This window comes from Cynoglossus semilaevis, chromosome 4, assembly GCF_000523025.1.
Source record: "Cynoglossus semilaevis isolate Cse_v1.0 chromosome 4, Cse_v1.0, whole genome shotgun sequence".
Taxonomy (NCBI): domain Eukaryota; kingdom Metazoa; phylum Chordata; class Actinopteri; order Pleuronectiformes; family Cynoglossidae; genus Cynoglossus; species Cynoglossus semilaevis.
This window is the reverse complement of record NC_024310.1, coordinates 12755787-12766457: the sequence shown is the minus strand read 5'-3', so window position 1 is coordinate 12766457 and position 10671 is coordinate 12755787. Positions and strand designations below refer to the sequence as shown.

The 10671-nt window shown below is 41.6% G+C and overlaps 1 long non-coding RNA gene across 5 annotated transcripts in view; it reads right to left on the bottom strand.

The window, feature by feature from the left end:
* The window catches only part of LOC103378174 (uncharacterized), a 74280-nt gene that overhangs the window by 18822 nt on the left and 44787 nt on the right, over positions 1-10671 (bottom strand). For all 5 annotated transcript variants that reach the window (XR_003049553.1, XR_003049551.1, XR_003049549.1 and 2 more), the window contains exons 4-5: positions 8706-8826; positions 141-287 (exon numbers count right to left, since the gene is read on the bottom strand). This is a non-coding gene — a long non-coding RNA (uncharacterized LOC103378174). The remainder of the gene's footprint in view (positions 1-140; positions 288-8705; positions 8827-10671) is intronic.

The following is a 10671-nucleotide window of genomic DNA, read 5'->3' as shown; positions in this document are numbered from 1 at the left end:
ATTACTGCTTTTCTGACAAGTGACAATCAACAAATGGTGAGTTAAAAATCTATTGTACTGTAAGTCTCTATTTCTAGCCAGATGACGTACTAACTGGGATTTTGGGTGGAAGGGCGTCGGGAAAAAAAGATTTTACTCACTGTTCTCACAAGCCAATTCAAGGTGGCAGCAGCGGTGGAGTAGTGGCAGTGAAGACAGGCAGGCGTTTGGTTGTCGTCCCACGTCTCTATCGCGCGGCAAAGAAAAACAGCACGCTCCGGATTCCGCACACCAACGGGCTAGGATTTCTGAAAAAAAAAAAGACAGAAAAGGAAAGATTCTGTTTCTGCAGTGGAGTCATTTGTTATGATTTGCCTGAGGAACTAAAACAAACAGTTTCCCCTGAAAAGAACCACAGGGAATTACAAGTTTCCTCATGTAAATTATCCTATCCTACGAAGACAAACAAAACTATTGCCACAAGAGAAATGTGAAAAGGCCCACATGCAGACGAGAACTGTATGGCATACGTTACGGTCCTGGAGCATTTTAATGACAAATATATAACTGGTTGATGAAAAATAGACAAAGTATTGTCAACTCTAACAAACACAGGGCCTGAGGTGCCACGCTCACCACGTGATTGACGGTCAAACTGGCCAAGAAGACTTTTCCAATCATGGGTCCATGAGAGGACGCCACAGACACCTCTGTCTGTCTGTGTCAGTCGTGCATCATACACTGAGTTGTGTTACATTCACTTTCTTTTGTTTCTGTTGTTTTTTTGGGAACTTCATTCCGGCTCCCAAGCCAAAGTCCGACTCTTCTGACGTTTTTACGTCCTAGATTATGATGCTGCTGTGTTAGCGTAGATGAGTGACAGAGGTACTAATGAACAGTATGTGAGCTCAGACATACAACAAAACTCTATGCTGCATCGTAGGAACAGAATTACAAAGAAAGCGCAGCTCCCCACCCGTATATATATTAACAAAACCTGAAATTTTCGCCTATTTCCCCTTTAAAGAAAGCACTCAACTGGCAGCCACCAGGATTAAAATACCATGTGAAGTGTATGAGACTGAAATGTCACAAACAACACAATCGAAGGGTCAGGGTTATTTGTGACATTTCAGTCTCATACACTTCACGGTGGTCCTTGGACAGGCGCTGCCTAATTAGTGTGAGGAACAATAAAACAAATCCCTTCATAAACATAATTTGATTTAATTTATATTTGACACCTTTCCAATTATTTTCTACCTGCGCTGTTCATTTTGTGCTGTGTTGTTCATTATTTAGCAGCAGGCTCAGTAATGACTTCACCATCATACTTGACATCATCACTGCCATCTTTCCTCTTCCTCCAGCTATGTTCTCTTTTTTCATGTTCTTTAGAAAAAAAGAAAAAAAAAACGAAATTACCCCTAAAAGGCAAACATTTAGTGATGAATAAATGCTTTCTTTGCCTTTTCAATCACCTCTTCCAATAGTTAGGCCTGGGAGGCATGATCGCAATCAATATTAATGCACTTGGTAACATTAGCGATGCTTACCGGGAGGGGAGAATGCTAGCCTAGAAAAACGACTGGGCCATGACCAAACATCTCAGCTCACAGAAACTAAATTACTACAAAGAATTCAAATGACCAAAGTGACATTTTGACCCAGTCGTCTTTAGCATCATTAGCGTTTGCTTTCAGATTAATATCAGACTGGAGGTGTTTGGCGTGGAGTCATGTGTTGGAGTAGAAGAAAGGTAGATGGGTAATAATTTGTAGTTCAGCCTTATGAAGGGAGCGCTCTTGTCGTTTTTACACTGGCTCTAAATGTGGTATTTGCTGCATTGAGCGCATGTTAGCACATGTGAAAAGACAGAGAGAGAAGTTTATTGAGATCTGCCAGATTTATGGAGTGATAATGGTCTTGATGCAGAGGCTTGGTCCGGCTGGATCAGGGTGCAGGTCAAAAACATCTGAGATGCTCTATAAAAAAGTACTGGTGGAGTGTGTGAATAGTGGAGGTTGGATTTCCAATCCAACCCTCAAAATTCCTGCCTTATCACTCCGTAATAATGGACCATTGTGAAGAGGAGTGTCAGATTTGTTAGCTCCTCTGGTTAGCTGAGGGCTAAGCTAGTACACTAGAGTGTGGAGGACAGTGTTCACATCTTGAAGAACAAAATGTTGAATGACTTTTATGTAAACCCAACCCAGGCACAGGTGATACGGTGACGCTTACAGAAAGGTCCAGACAGAGGCTAACTATTGGTCTTGCTTTCTTTGCCCCAACAGAAAACAGTTTGAAAGATTTAGTCCAAAGCCAGTCACAGCGTTAAAAAAAAACAATTCTACAAACTATTTTCAACTTGTAAAATGAGTTTTGAGTCAAAAGTTAGTAACTTTCAAAAACTTCCTCAGCCACTTCATCCTGGTGTCGAGACTGTCGGCAGATACTGTAGAAAACGTAATTAGTAGTTGACGCTGTCATCCCTGTAAAATTCTGCTGCTCATTCTTCTCCTCAAGAAAAAAAAAAAAAGAGTCTTCAGTGTAAGCAGTTTTTTCTTTAACTCCAACACAGAGCAGTGGTAAGAGTGCAGGAAAATGCTATTTTATTTATCGTTCTTTGGTGCATATTGTAATACACTGTGTAGTATGAGGTCAAGCTAATATATATATATATGTCTGGAATCCATTTCAACATATTTTCTGACTTGACCTTTTGCAATTGCTTTAACTTACAGTCAAAAAAAGCACCTTGATAAACATCTTGATCAAAATATTCTGGTTCACAATAGTAACAGAATTACTGCAGCCATTGTCTGCAAATGGACATTGTTATATATATATATATATAGATAGATATATATTTTTTGTTCAACTGCATCCCAAATGTTCACCATTGCACACAGCAGGGATCCCATGCATCCTGTAAAACCTGGCAGATGATCGACCAATTTTCCATGTCATGGAAAACATATGAAAATTTTGAAGAAAAACAAAGTCCTGGAAATGGTTAGGTTATCCTGGAAATGATTTATTCTACCCCTGCCTTGTGAGCGAATGCTTACTTCCAGTTTACTGGAGTCATATTTTACACAAGGTATCTATACTTTTACTGAAGTACATGGTTGGTGTGCTTTGTCCACCAGTGGTTACGACTGAGTTCCAAAGAACGAGGGGAATGTGTTACTGTAAGATGTCTCTGCAGTGACTGAAAATATGCTGGAAAAGTCCTGGAAAATAATATCAGGGAAACTCTGACACAGGTTTGGTTCCTGCAGAAGCCAAGTAAAACTAGGTTAGGAAATTCACTTAATAAATGCTGCTTCGTTTGTTGCCAAAAGTTCCTTGTTCCCTGTCTGCGGACCGTGCTTAATACGTTTGTATTAAAAGCTGTTTTCCGTGTGTGAACAAATGCAGCAGTGATTTATAGTAATTATTAATTCCCTCCTAAATATAAGAAACACACCTGATTACAGTCAATAATCAATCTCCGAAAAGGCTAGGCTGTTCTAAGCTAACCTAGCTAACGCCCACCGTCTTGTTTTCTTTGGGCTTTATCAGTAGTTCTGCAAGAACTGCATGACTGCCAACAGCTGTCAGGACTTGGAAAACAAACCAGCTGAAATTGTAAAAAGAAATTTTGATAATGTGGAATTTTTATTAGGCATTAAACTTATTTATGATAAATTACTATGAAATCTGACAAGTAATCTTCTTTGCTGTGGAATCCTGTCACGAACAATATCTGAAGATGAGGCCAACAAGGCATTTGTTTACATCTATTTCACCAAAAATAATCACCCTGCTCCATTTTCCCCTGCACACACGCTGCATATCAAACACATAACAGACAGAGGACGGTGAAGACTAATGGTTCAGACAGGTCTGCACCGGCTCCTATCTGTGCTCATTTCTCCAATAACACCATGACCTCGGTGAAACCCATCAACACAAGTAAACATAGTTTGAACAAACTTGGACTTGGATTCTCTTTCAATTAGGATCATCTCTGGCGTTGCTCTCCGAAGACAAAGGAAGGAATCGTGCCTGTGTGCAGGCGTCTGATGTAGTGTTTTTTCCTCCTTTACGTTACATTCCATCCACCTCCCAGTGAGACGCATGTTTCAGAACCCATTACCTTACTGTATACGGGTACAAACAGCGCTTTGTCAGGGAGGATGCAGATGTTTTTGTTTTCCTAGTGCAGCTCCGGTCTAATGTGATCATGATGCTCCAACTCAGAATTAAACAGATGTTCATCTGTGCAGCCTGAGTGAAAGTGGAAACGAGGGTGAAGAAGGCTCCATTATTTTAGGGAGGGGAAAGTGTGAAGAGGATCTTCAGAGCGGACAAGTTCTGTCAGCATTAAACACAACACTTTTTTTTTTTACTGACTGCTGCAGCTCACACTGTAAAAGCAACACATTTTTAAAAATGTAGTCGTCGCTTTGGGAGCATCAGAGTGGAGCTGGAATAACACATGAATTATAGATATTTTAGATATACTACATACTAGAATATATATACTGTATATATATATATATATATATATATATACTGTATATATTTGAAGGGGAGCTGTGGATTACTCAAGTAAATATGAATAAGGGCAAAGATAAATGAATGGACACAGTTTTTATTTTTCATAATGACGATGACAGATTCTGTTTGACCTCACAGTCACCTCTTCTTCAATCTTTGTAGACGTCACATGTATTAAATTCAGCCAAACGGTTCAAACAAAGCCATTGTTGTGGAACCAACACATACCTTTTTCATTAAGGCACTTCTGGAGTGGCACCCTAGTTCCTGCAGACAAACTCATAAAGTTCAAACTATTTCGACCCACCGTTAAATGTTCATCAATTAGTTTGTGGTATTTACTTGTCTGTTGAAATTACATTTAACAAACACCTGATGACTAATCCTGTTCTCCACCACTTTCCTCTGCACTAATGTGAATTACCCTCATGTCATTTCACAGCTATGAGAATGAATAGTTTCCACCTATCTATCATTCACCTGTCACAGCAGCAGGAAATAATCATTAACTTTTAATAAAGCACATCATCACATGAATGTACCTGACATGGAAATATGCTGAGCAGCGGCCCTGAGGGCGAGGCATGCTGGATCTCAGCAGCGTCGTTCACAGCTGACTGAAGGTCCCACCTAGAGCATTTAATTGAGCCTGAAAGTGCTGTAGGTTTGGGAGGACACTATTTGGCAGGTGAGGTATATGGACGTGAACAATGCTGTTCGTCAGGTGGTAGTGAACTGTAACTAACTAACTAACCTGTGAGCCAAACAGGTGTCAGGCATGACTGTAACCTGTGTGGGAAAATGAAGGTTCATTTGTGTGAAGAGGATTTTAAAATATGCTTTTATCCGTTTTGTTTTGTCCCGTGAACTTAGCCGTTTCCTTTCATCGTATTATAATGATCAAACTGTTTTTTTTTAACCCTGCTCTGGGCTGTAAGATTATTTGTCTTTAATTAGAAAATGTAAATTAAGAAAAAGCTCCTTAATAAATGTTGACAGTCTGCAGCGCTCCACAGTAACCACAAAGGCATGTAGTCATAGCTGAAGTGCTAGCAGACAGAGAGCAGCCGTCTGTGTGTTCACACTCACAGCCCTTCATGTGTAACATTTAAACCCAGAAAACAAAATGTCACAGTGTGACGTACTATGGAGCTGTTTTAGTACAGAACGAATGAAAAGGAATGCGTCAGCTGCACAGGTGCGGCTCCGTTGTTAGACGACTAACCTCCTCATCTGACCAGGAGACGTCTACACCTCAGCTAACACAGCAATTAAAAAAAAGTTAAAAAAAAAAGTGCTTTAGCTTCAGTACATTATGACTGACAAGCACTTGTTTAATTAGCACCAACTATTTAGCCAATAACAGGATGGTTCAGTAATTAAGTAATGTAATTAGAGGGATTACCTCCACAACCCACCAAGCCACTAACTTATCTTCATTCAAATCATTAAAGTATGTGTTTTTATTCAGTTTACACTTCAGTTTAAGACCAAAGTACAGAGCCAACAACAAAACAGCCTTTTTCCTTGTATTGACACAGTATGTGGTAGATAACTGAAAACACACACACGCAGACACACACACATTAAACAACTCCACAACGAGTCGGACTGCGCTTCTACCTCTGATCCATAATTGAACAAAAGGCCTGAGCAAGCACTGATGGGGAGTGTGCAGGGTCTGTGTCCAAGCCTGCCCTACTCATGGTGAACTTTTGGAGGTAAGAGCCCTGGGGTTCCAAGGACAACTGTCAGGAGATAAGGGCTGTGAACTCATGCTAATGAAGGTAGCTCAGCCTGTAAACAGCATGGGTGGATGTCAGTGGAATACATTACAATACATAACTGTCTCCCCAGGGCAGGAGGTCTGCACATGGCTCATCCCTCAGCTTCACACACACACACACACACACACACACACACACACATAGTCTACCTAGATACCTTACAGACCAGAGCTGACAAAATCTGGCTAAAATAATGTTACACCTGAGCCAAAAACGTCTTTGTTTATAGATATTAAAACAACAACAACACATTGGCAGCAGACTCTTCAGGTTCAGGTTTTGAAATGGTACTGAATTTTAGAATTTTTAAAAAGTTTCGTCATCATCAAAAACATCATCCACACACACGTAGCAGCAAGGCTAACGCGGCCCTGGGAGACACAGCAGGCCGTGAGAGAGTGATAAAGTGAGTAAGGGTGAGGCAAAGAGAGCTCAGAGAGGAATGCAAATGTTTTCAGGTCAGTGAGCTGCAAACATCGAGGGAGAGTGAGTCACAGGAAGACACAATGGCAGTCTGAAGCCTATTTTACACCAGGAAAAGTCATGCTCAAATCAACTGTTTTTGACCTGTTTAGATGCTGTGACGTGTCGTTCACTGCTGAGTTTGCAACAACTTTGGATTACACCGGAGTGTTTAGCCTCGTTGGCTCTAATTGGTTTCAGTGCAAACAGCAAATCTGTGAAAACATTTGAATATGTCTCATTTTTTTTGACTATGAAACCGTTTTTTCTCGGCTAGATTTCACAAATTCTTTTGTTTTCCAGACAGAAAGATTCATTTCAATAATACTTTAAGGTTTATATCTAGCTTCACACTAATAAGAAGACAAAAAATATATATTGTGGTTCCTTAATGTAGCAGTTATCCCCTCACATCTGCCTTACACGCAGAAGGTCCTGGGTTCAAGCCCCACAGGAACCACATACTTGGTGCCTCCAGCTGCACTTCATACTCCCTGTTCTAGAGTAGCAAACAAATAACACTGGATTAGCAATAACAAAACAAACTGGACGAATGGAAATTTTCTAACAACGTGACCGTTCAAAAAGGCTCACAACAACACATTGTTTGTTGAACAAACTAAAATAATGCAGCGAGTCTTGCCTATTCATACTCCTTCCCAGTAGGTGGTGCTGTAATGCAAAGTGAGTCGATACTTGACATTTCACGTCATAGAAGAAGACACGCCAACTTTTTACATAAGGCTAAGTACGAATATATAATGGTGAAACACAGCCTTTCTGAGACAGTGTAGTGAATGAATGGCGGACTCGGACCTCTGTGTTTGGTGCAGTGAGGCGCGTGAAGGCGTGAGCTGTCAAAACTGATGCAGCATTTGGAAACAGAAGAGCATTCTCTCAGAGATGAGCCCATAGAGTAGTTCAGGAGTTGGCACCTGGACCTGAGGACATCACAGTGTCATATCTAACCACCATCAGTGAATCAGAGATGTTGATGAAGGTCCTGAAGAGAGACCAGTGAAGAACCACTGGATTCAAACATCTGTGATTACAGAAGTGATAAGATGGAAGGCAGAAGGCGGTATTTCACCGACAACTCAACCCAACAAAAGCTGGGAAGGAGGAATTCAGATCAAAATGATTTTTTTTAGTCTTGTCAAAATAAACCCAGATTTACAGTACAAACCTTTTTCAGCTCGTGACCAACGGAGAGAGGGATAGAAAAGTAAGACAGAAAGAGAGAGAAAGAAAAGTTTTGGTAACAGAGTGAACCAGGAAAAAGTAGGTCAGGTGATGGAAAACACCACGCACATACAGTAACCCCGGGTTTGGGGGCAGCAGTGTCACAGTATCTGACACGGCATCTGTCACGGCAGGAACTGGGTTTGACCTTTGATGATGAGCAATTTATTTTTTCATTTCTGACTCTGTAATTTACAGATCTGCATCCACCAATGAACTGTCTCTGTTGTAACAAGCTTCATCAGTCGTATACATTTATTTTTATTGTAATGTCTCTAATGTCTTTTTAATCCACGAGTCTCTAAACCAGTGGTTCCCAACCTTTTTTTTTTTACTCGTGACCCCATTTTGACATCGCAAATTTCTGGCGACCCCAGAGACATTTTAGTTACTGTCACTTTCACAGCACAGGACTGAAACACTACAGGTACTTCTGGGTATTACAGCGGCCCAATTATCAAATTGCCGTCATTTATTATTTATACCACATGTTGAAGAACATCCCATAATGAGGTTAATTTCAGTACGTCACAATTCAGTTCTGCATTCTGATCTTCTGTCTTTGACGTTAAGTCTAATCTAAATACATTCACTGTCACATCCTGCACAACCAAGCCCCCCCCCACATCCCCCGTCCCCCGTCCCTCCTCCTCCACTTTCTGTGTACTCACATACAGACATTTGTACCTTTGAGAGACGTCTGAAGTCCACGGTCAAAGTCAGGTCCAGCTCCTCAGGGTCTGAGTTGGTGAGGACTCGGGGAAAGACGGAATACTGGTGCGGGTCACTTTAAGTCCTCCCTGCGGACCTGGTGAACAGACAGAAATTTTGAGTGATGACAGTTTGAATGGAAGCAGAGGGGTTGAATGCAGGGCAGGGTACACAAGAGGTTTCAGTTACTCTCTGGGATCAGCAGGCAACATTCCAACAAGACTCCATCTGGAGACCTCAATCAGAAGGACTTCCTGTCGACTGCAGGACCTCGCTGAGAAACGAAACGTTCGTAGGTTTGTGGCCTTAATTTTACTGGAGGAACTTTACTTTATTCATGCCAAGGAAGTTGGAGTTGTAAAAGTCCTGAGCAGGGACCATACACACACACACACACACACACATACTTTATTAGAAACACCAGTTAAGGAGGAGGTCATGGTGAAGCAGCTGTCTCAGCAGGGATAAAGAATTCTTTCTAAACTGAGACAGGAACTCTTCACTTCACATGATTTGGATTTGGCTTCAAAACTGTTTTTTTGTTGTTGTTAAAAGTAAACACTTGTGTTAGAAGTTTGTTCATTTCTGTGTTATGTGATTTGTGTAAGAAGTTTGTTCATTTCTGTGTTATGTGTGTGGGGTGGGGACAGGTGGGATTGGCTCCGGCCCACCTGTCCAGTTTGTTACACTGAAAGTGACAAAATAAATGACATCTGTACGTAACAGTGACAGCCATTTCACAGTGATTATTAAAGGTCGGTTACAATATAGAGAAAAATAATCTTTTCATGACAGTAACTATAATGTCCGGTCATTATATCTTTCTGATTTGTGGGGTGTAAATATCCTTCACACTCCTGTAGGGGGAGTATTGTCTCCAGATGGCAACCTGTGTCACAGGATGTCGTGAAAACACCAAGATTGTTGTGTTGCTGTGTTGTTGTCAATGCTTCACATTCTGTGTGAAGGTAAAACCAATGCAGCAGTGAGATGTCAGGTGGCTGCTGTACTAACCCAGCAGGAGGCCGTGACTGTTATCGATGTCTTAGCTCAGAGCAAACCAGATGTATCCATTACAGTAGTAATGTGCTTGTGTTTCATTGGCTATCTATGTTTACTCTCTTAGTTTGAGTCCCAGCTCTTCGTCCAACGTGGACGGACGGAGGTCAAACTAGTATGAGACGGTGTTCCTCGGGTCACGTGTTTGAACAGAGATGAAAACAACCAGAAAAACTACAGCTAACTGGTTAGCTCGGTCCAATTTGTCACGTATGGTCTGTGAATAAATATGGTTCTCGTCCACTTGTCAAGGCAGTGTTCCCTGTGTATGAGATTTTAGGTCCCCTACCCCCGTCGTGATTACAGGTATTGTTAACAGGACCTCGTTCGAAGGCGTGTTTGGGATCATTCCCGCAGCGCAGTACTTCTGTATTCGAAAACCTAAATGTAGCCGAGGCAGTGATAATGGCTGACAGGCGGCTGGATGGGGAGACTGCAGCGGCTCAGCCAGGGTCTGGGCCAAAGCTGGGGAGCATTATTATCCAGGTTAATGCCACATATCTCAAAGTCGACAGCACAGAGAGTACTCAAGCTGAGCAGAGTGAATGTTTGTTAGACCTGCTGGTCTCCAGTCTGGAGCTGGGGTGGCAGGATGTTAATAACGCTGGAATAGTGTTTAATTAGAAGACCCTTTACCCATTCACACCTCTTTCCAGCACGTCATCCCCCGCCTGTCTGCTGCTGCTGCTGCTGCGACTGCTCTGACATCGCTGTCAGCCCGGGTCATTACTGCAGCTTCTTTTAATGAATTTGGAGCATGTATCTCTGCCTCCTTTACATCTAATTAGCTGACAATAATGTATCAAACTCGGTGCAGAAGCTAAATATAAATATGCATGAAAATATGCAGCCAGGGAGAGGTTGACACCTCTGAGAGCAGAGC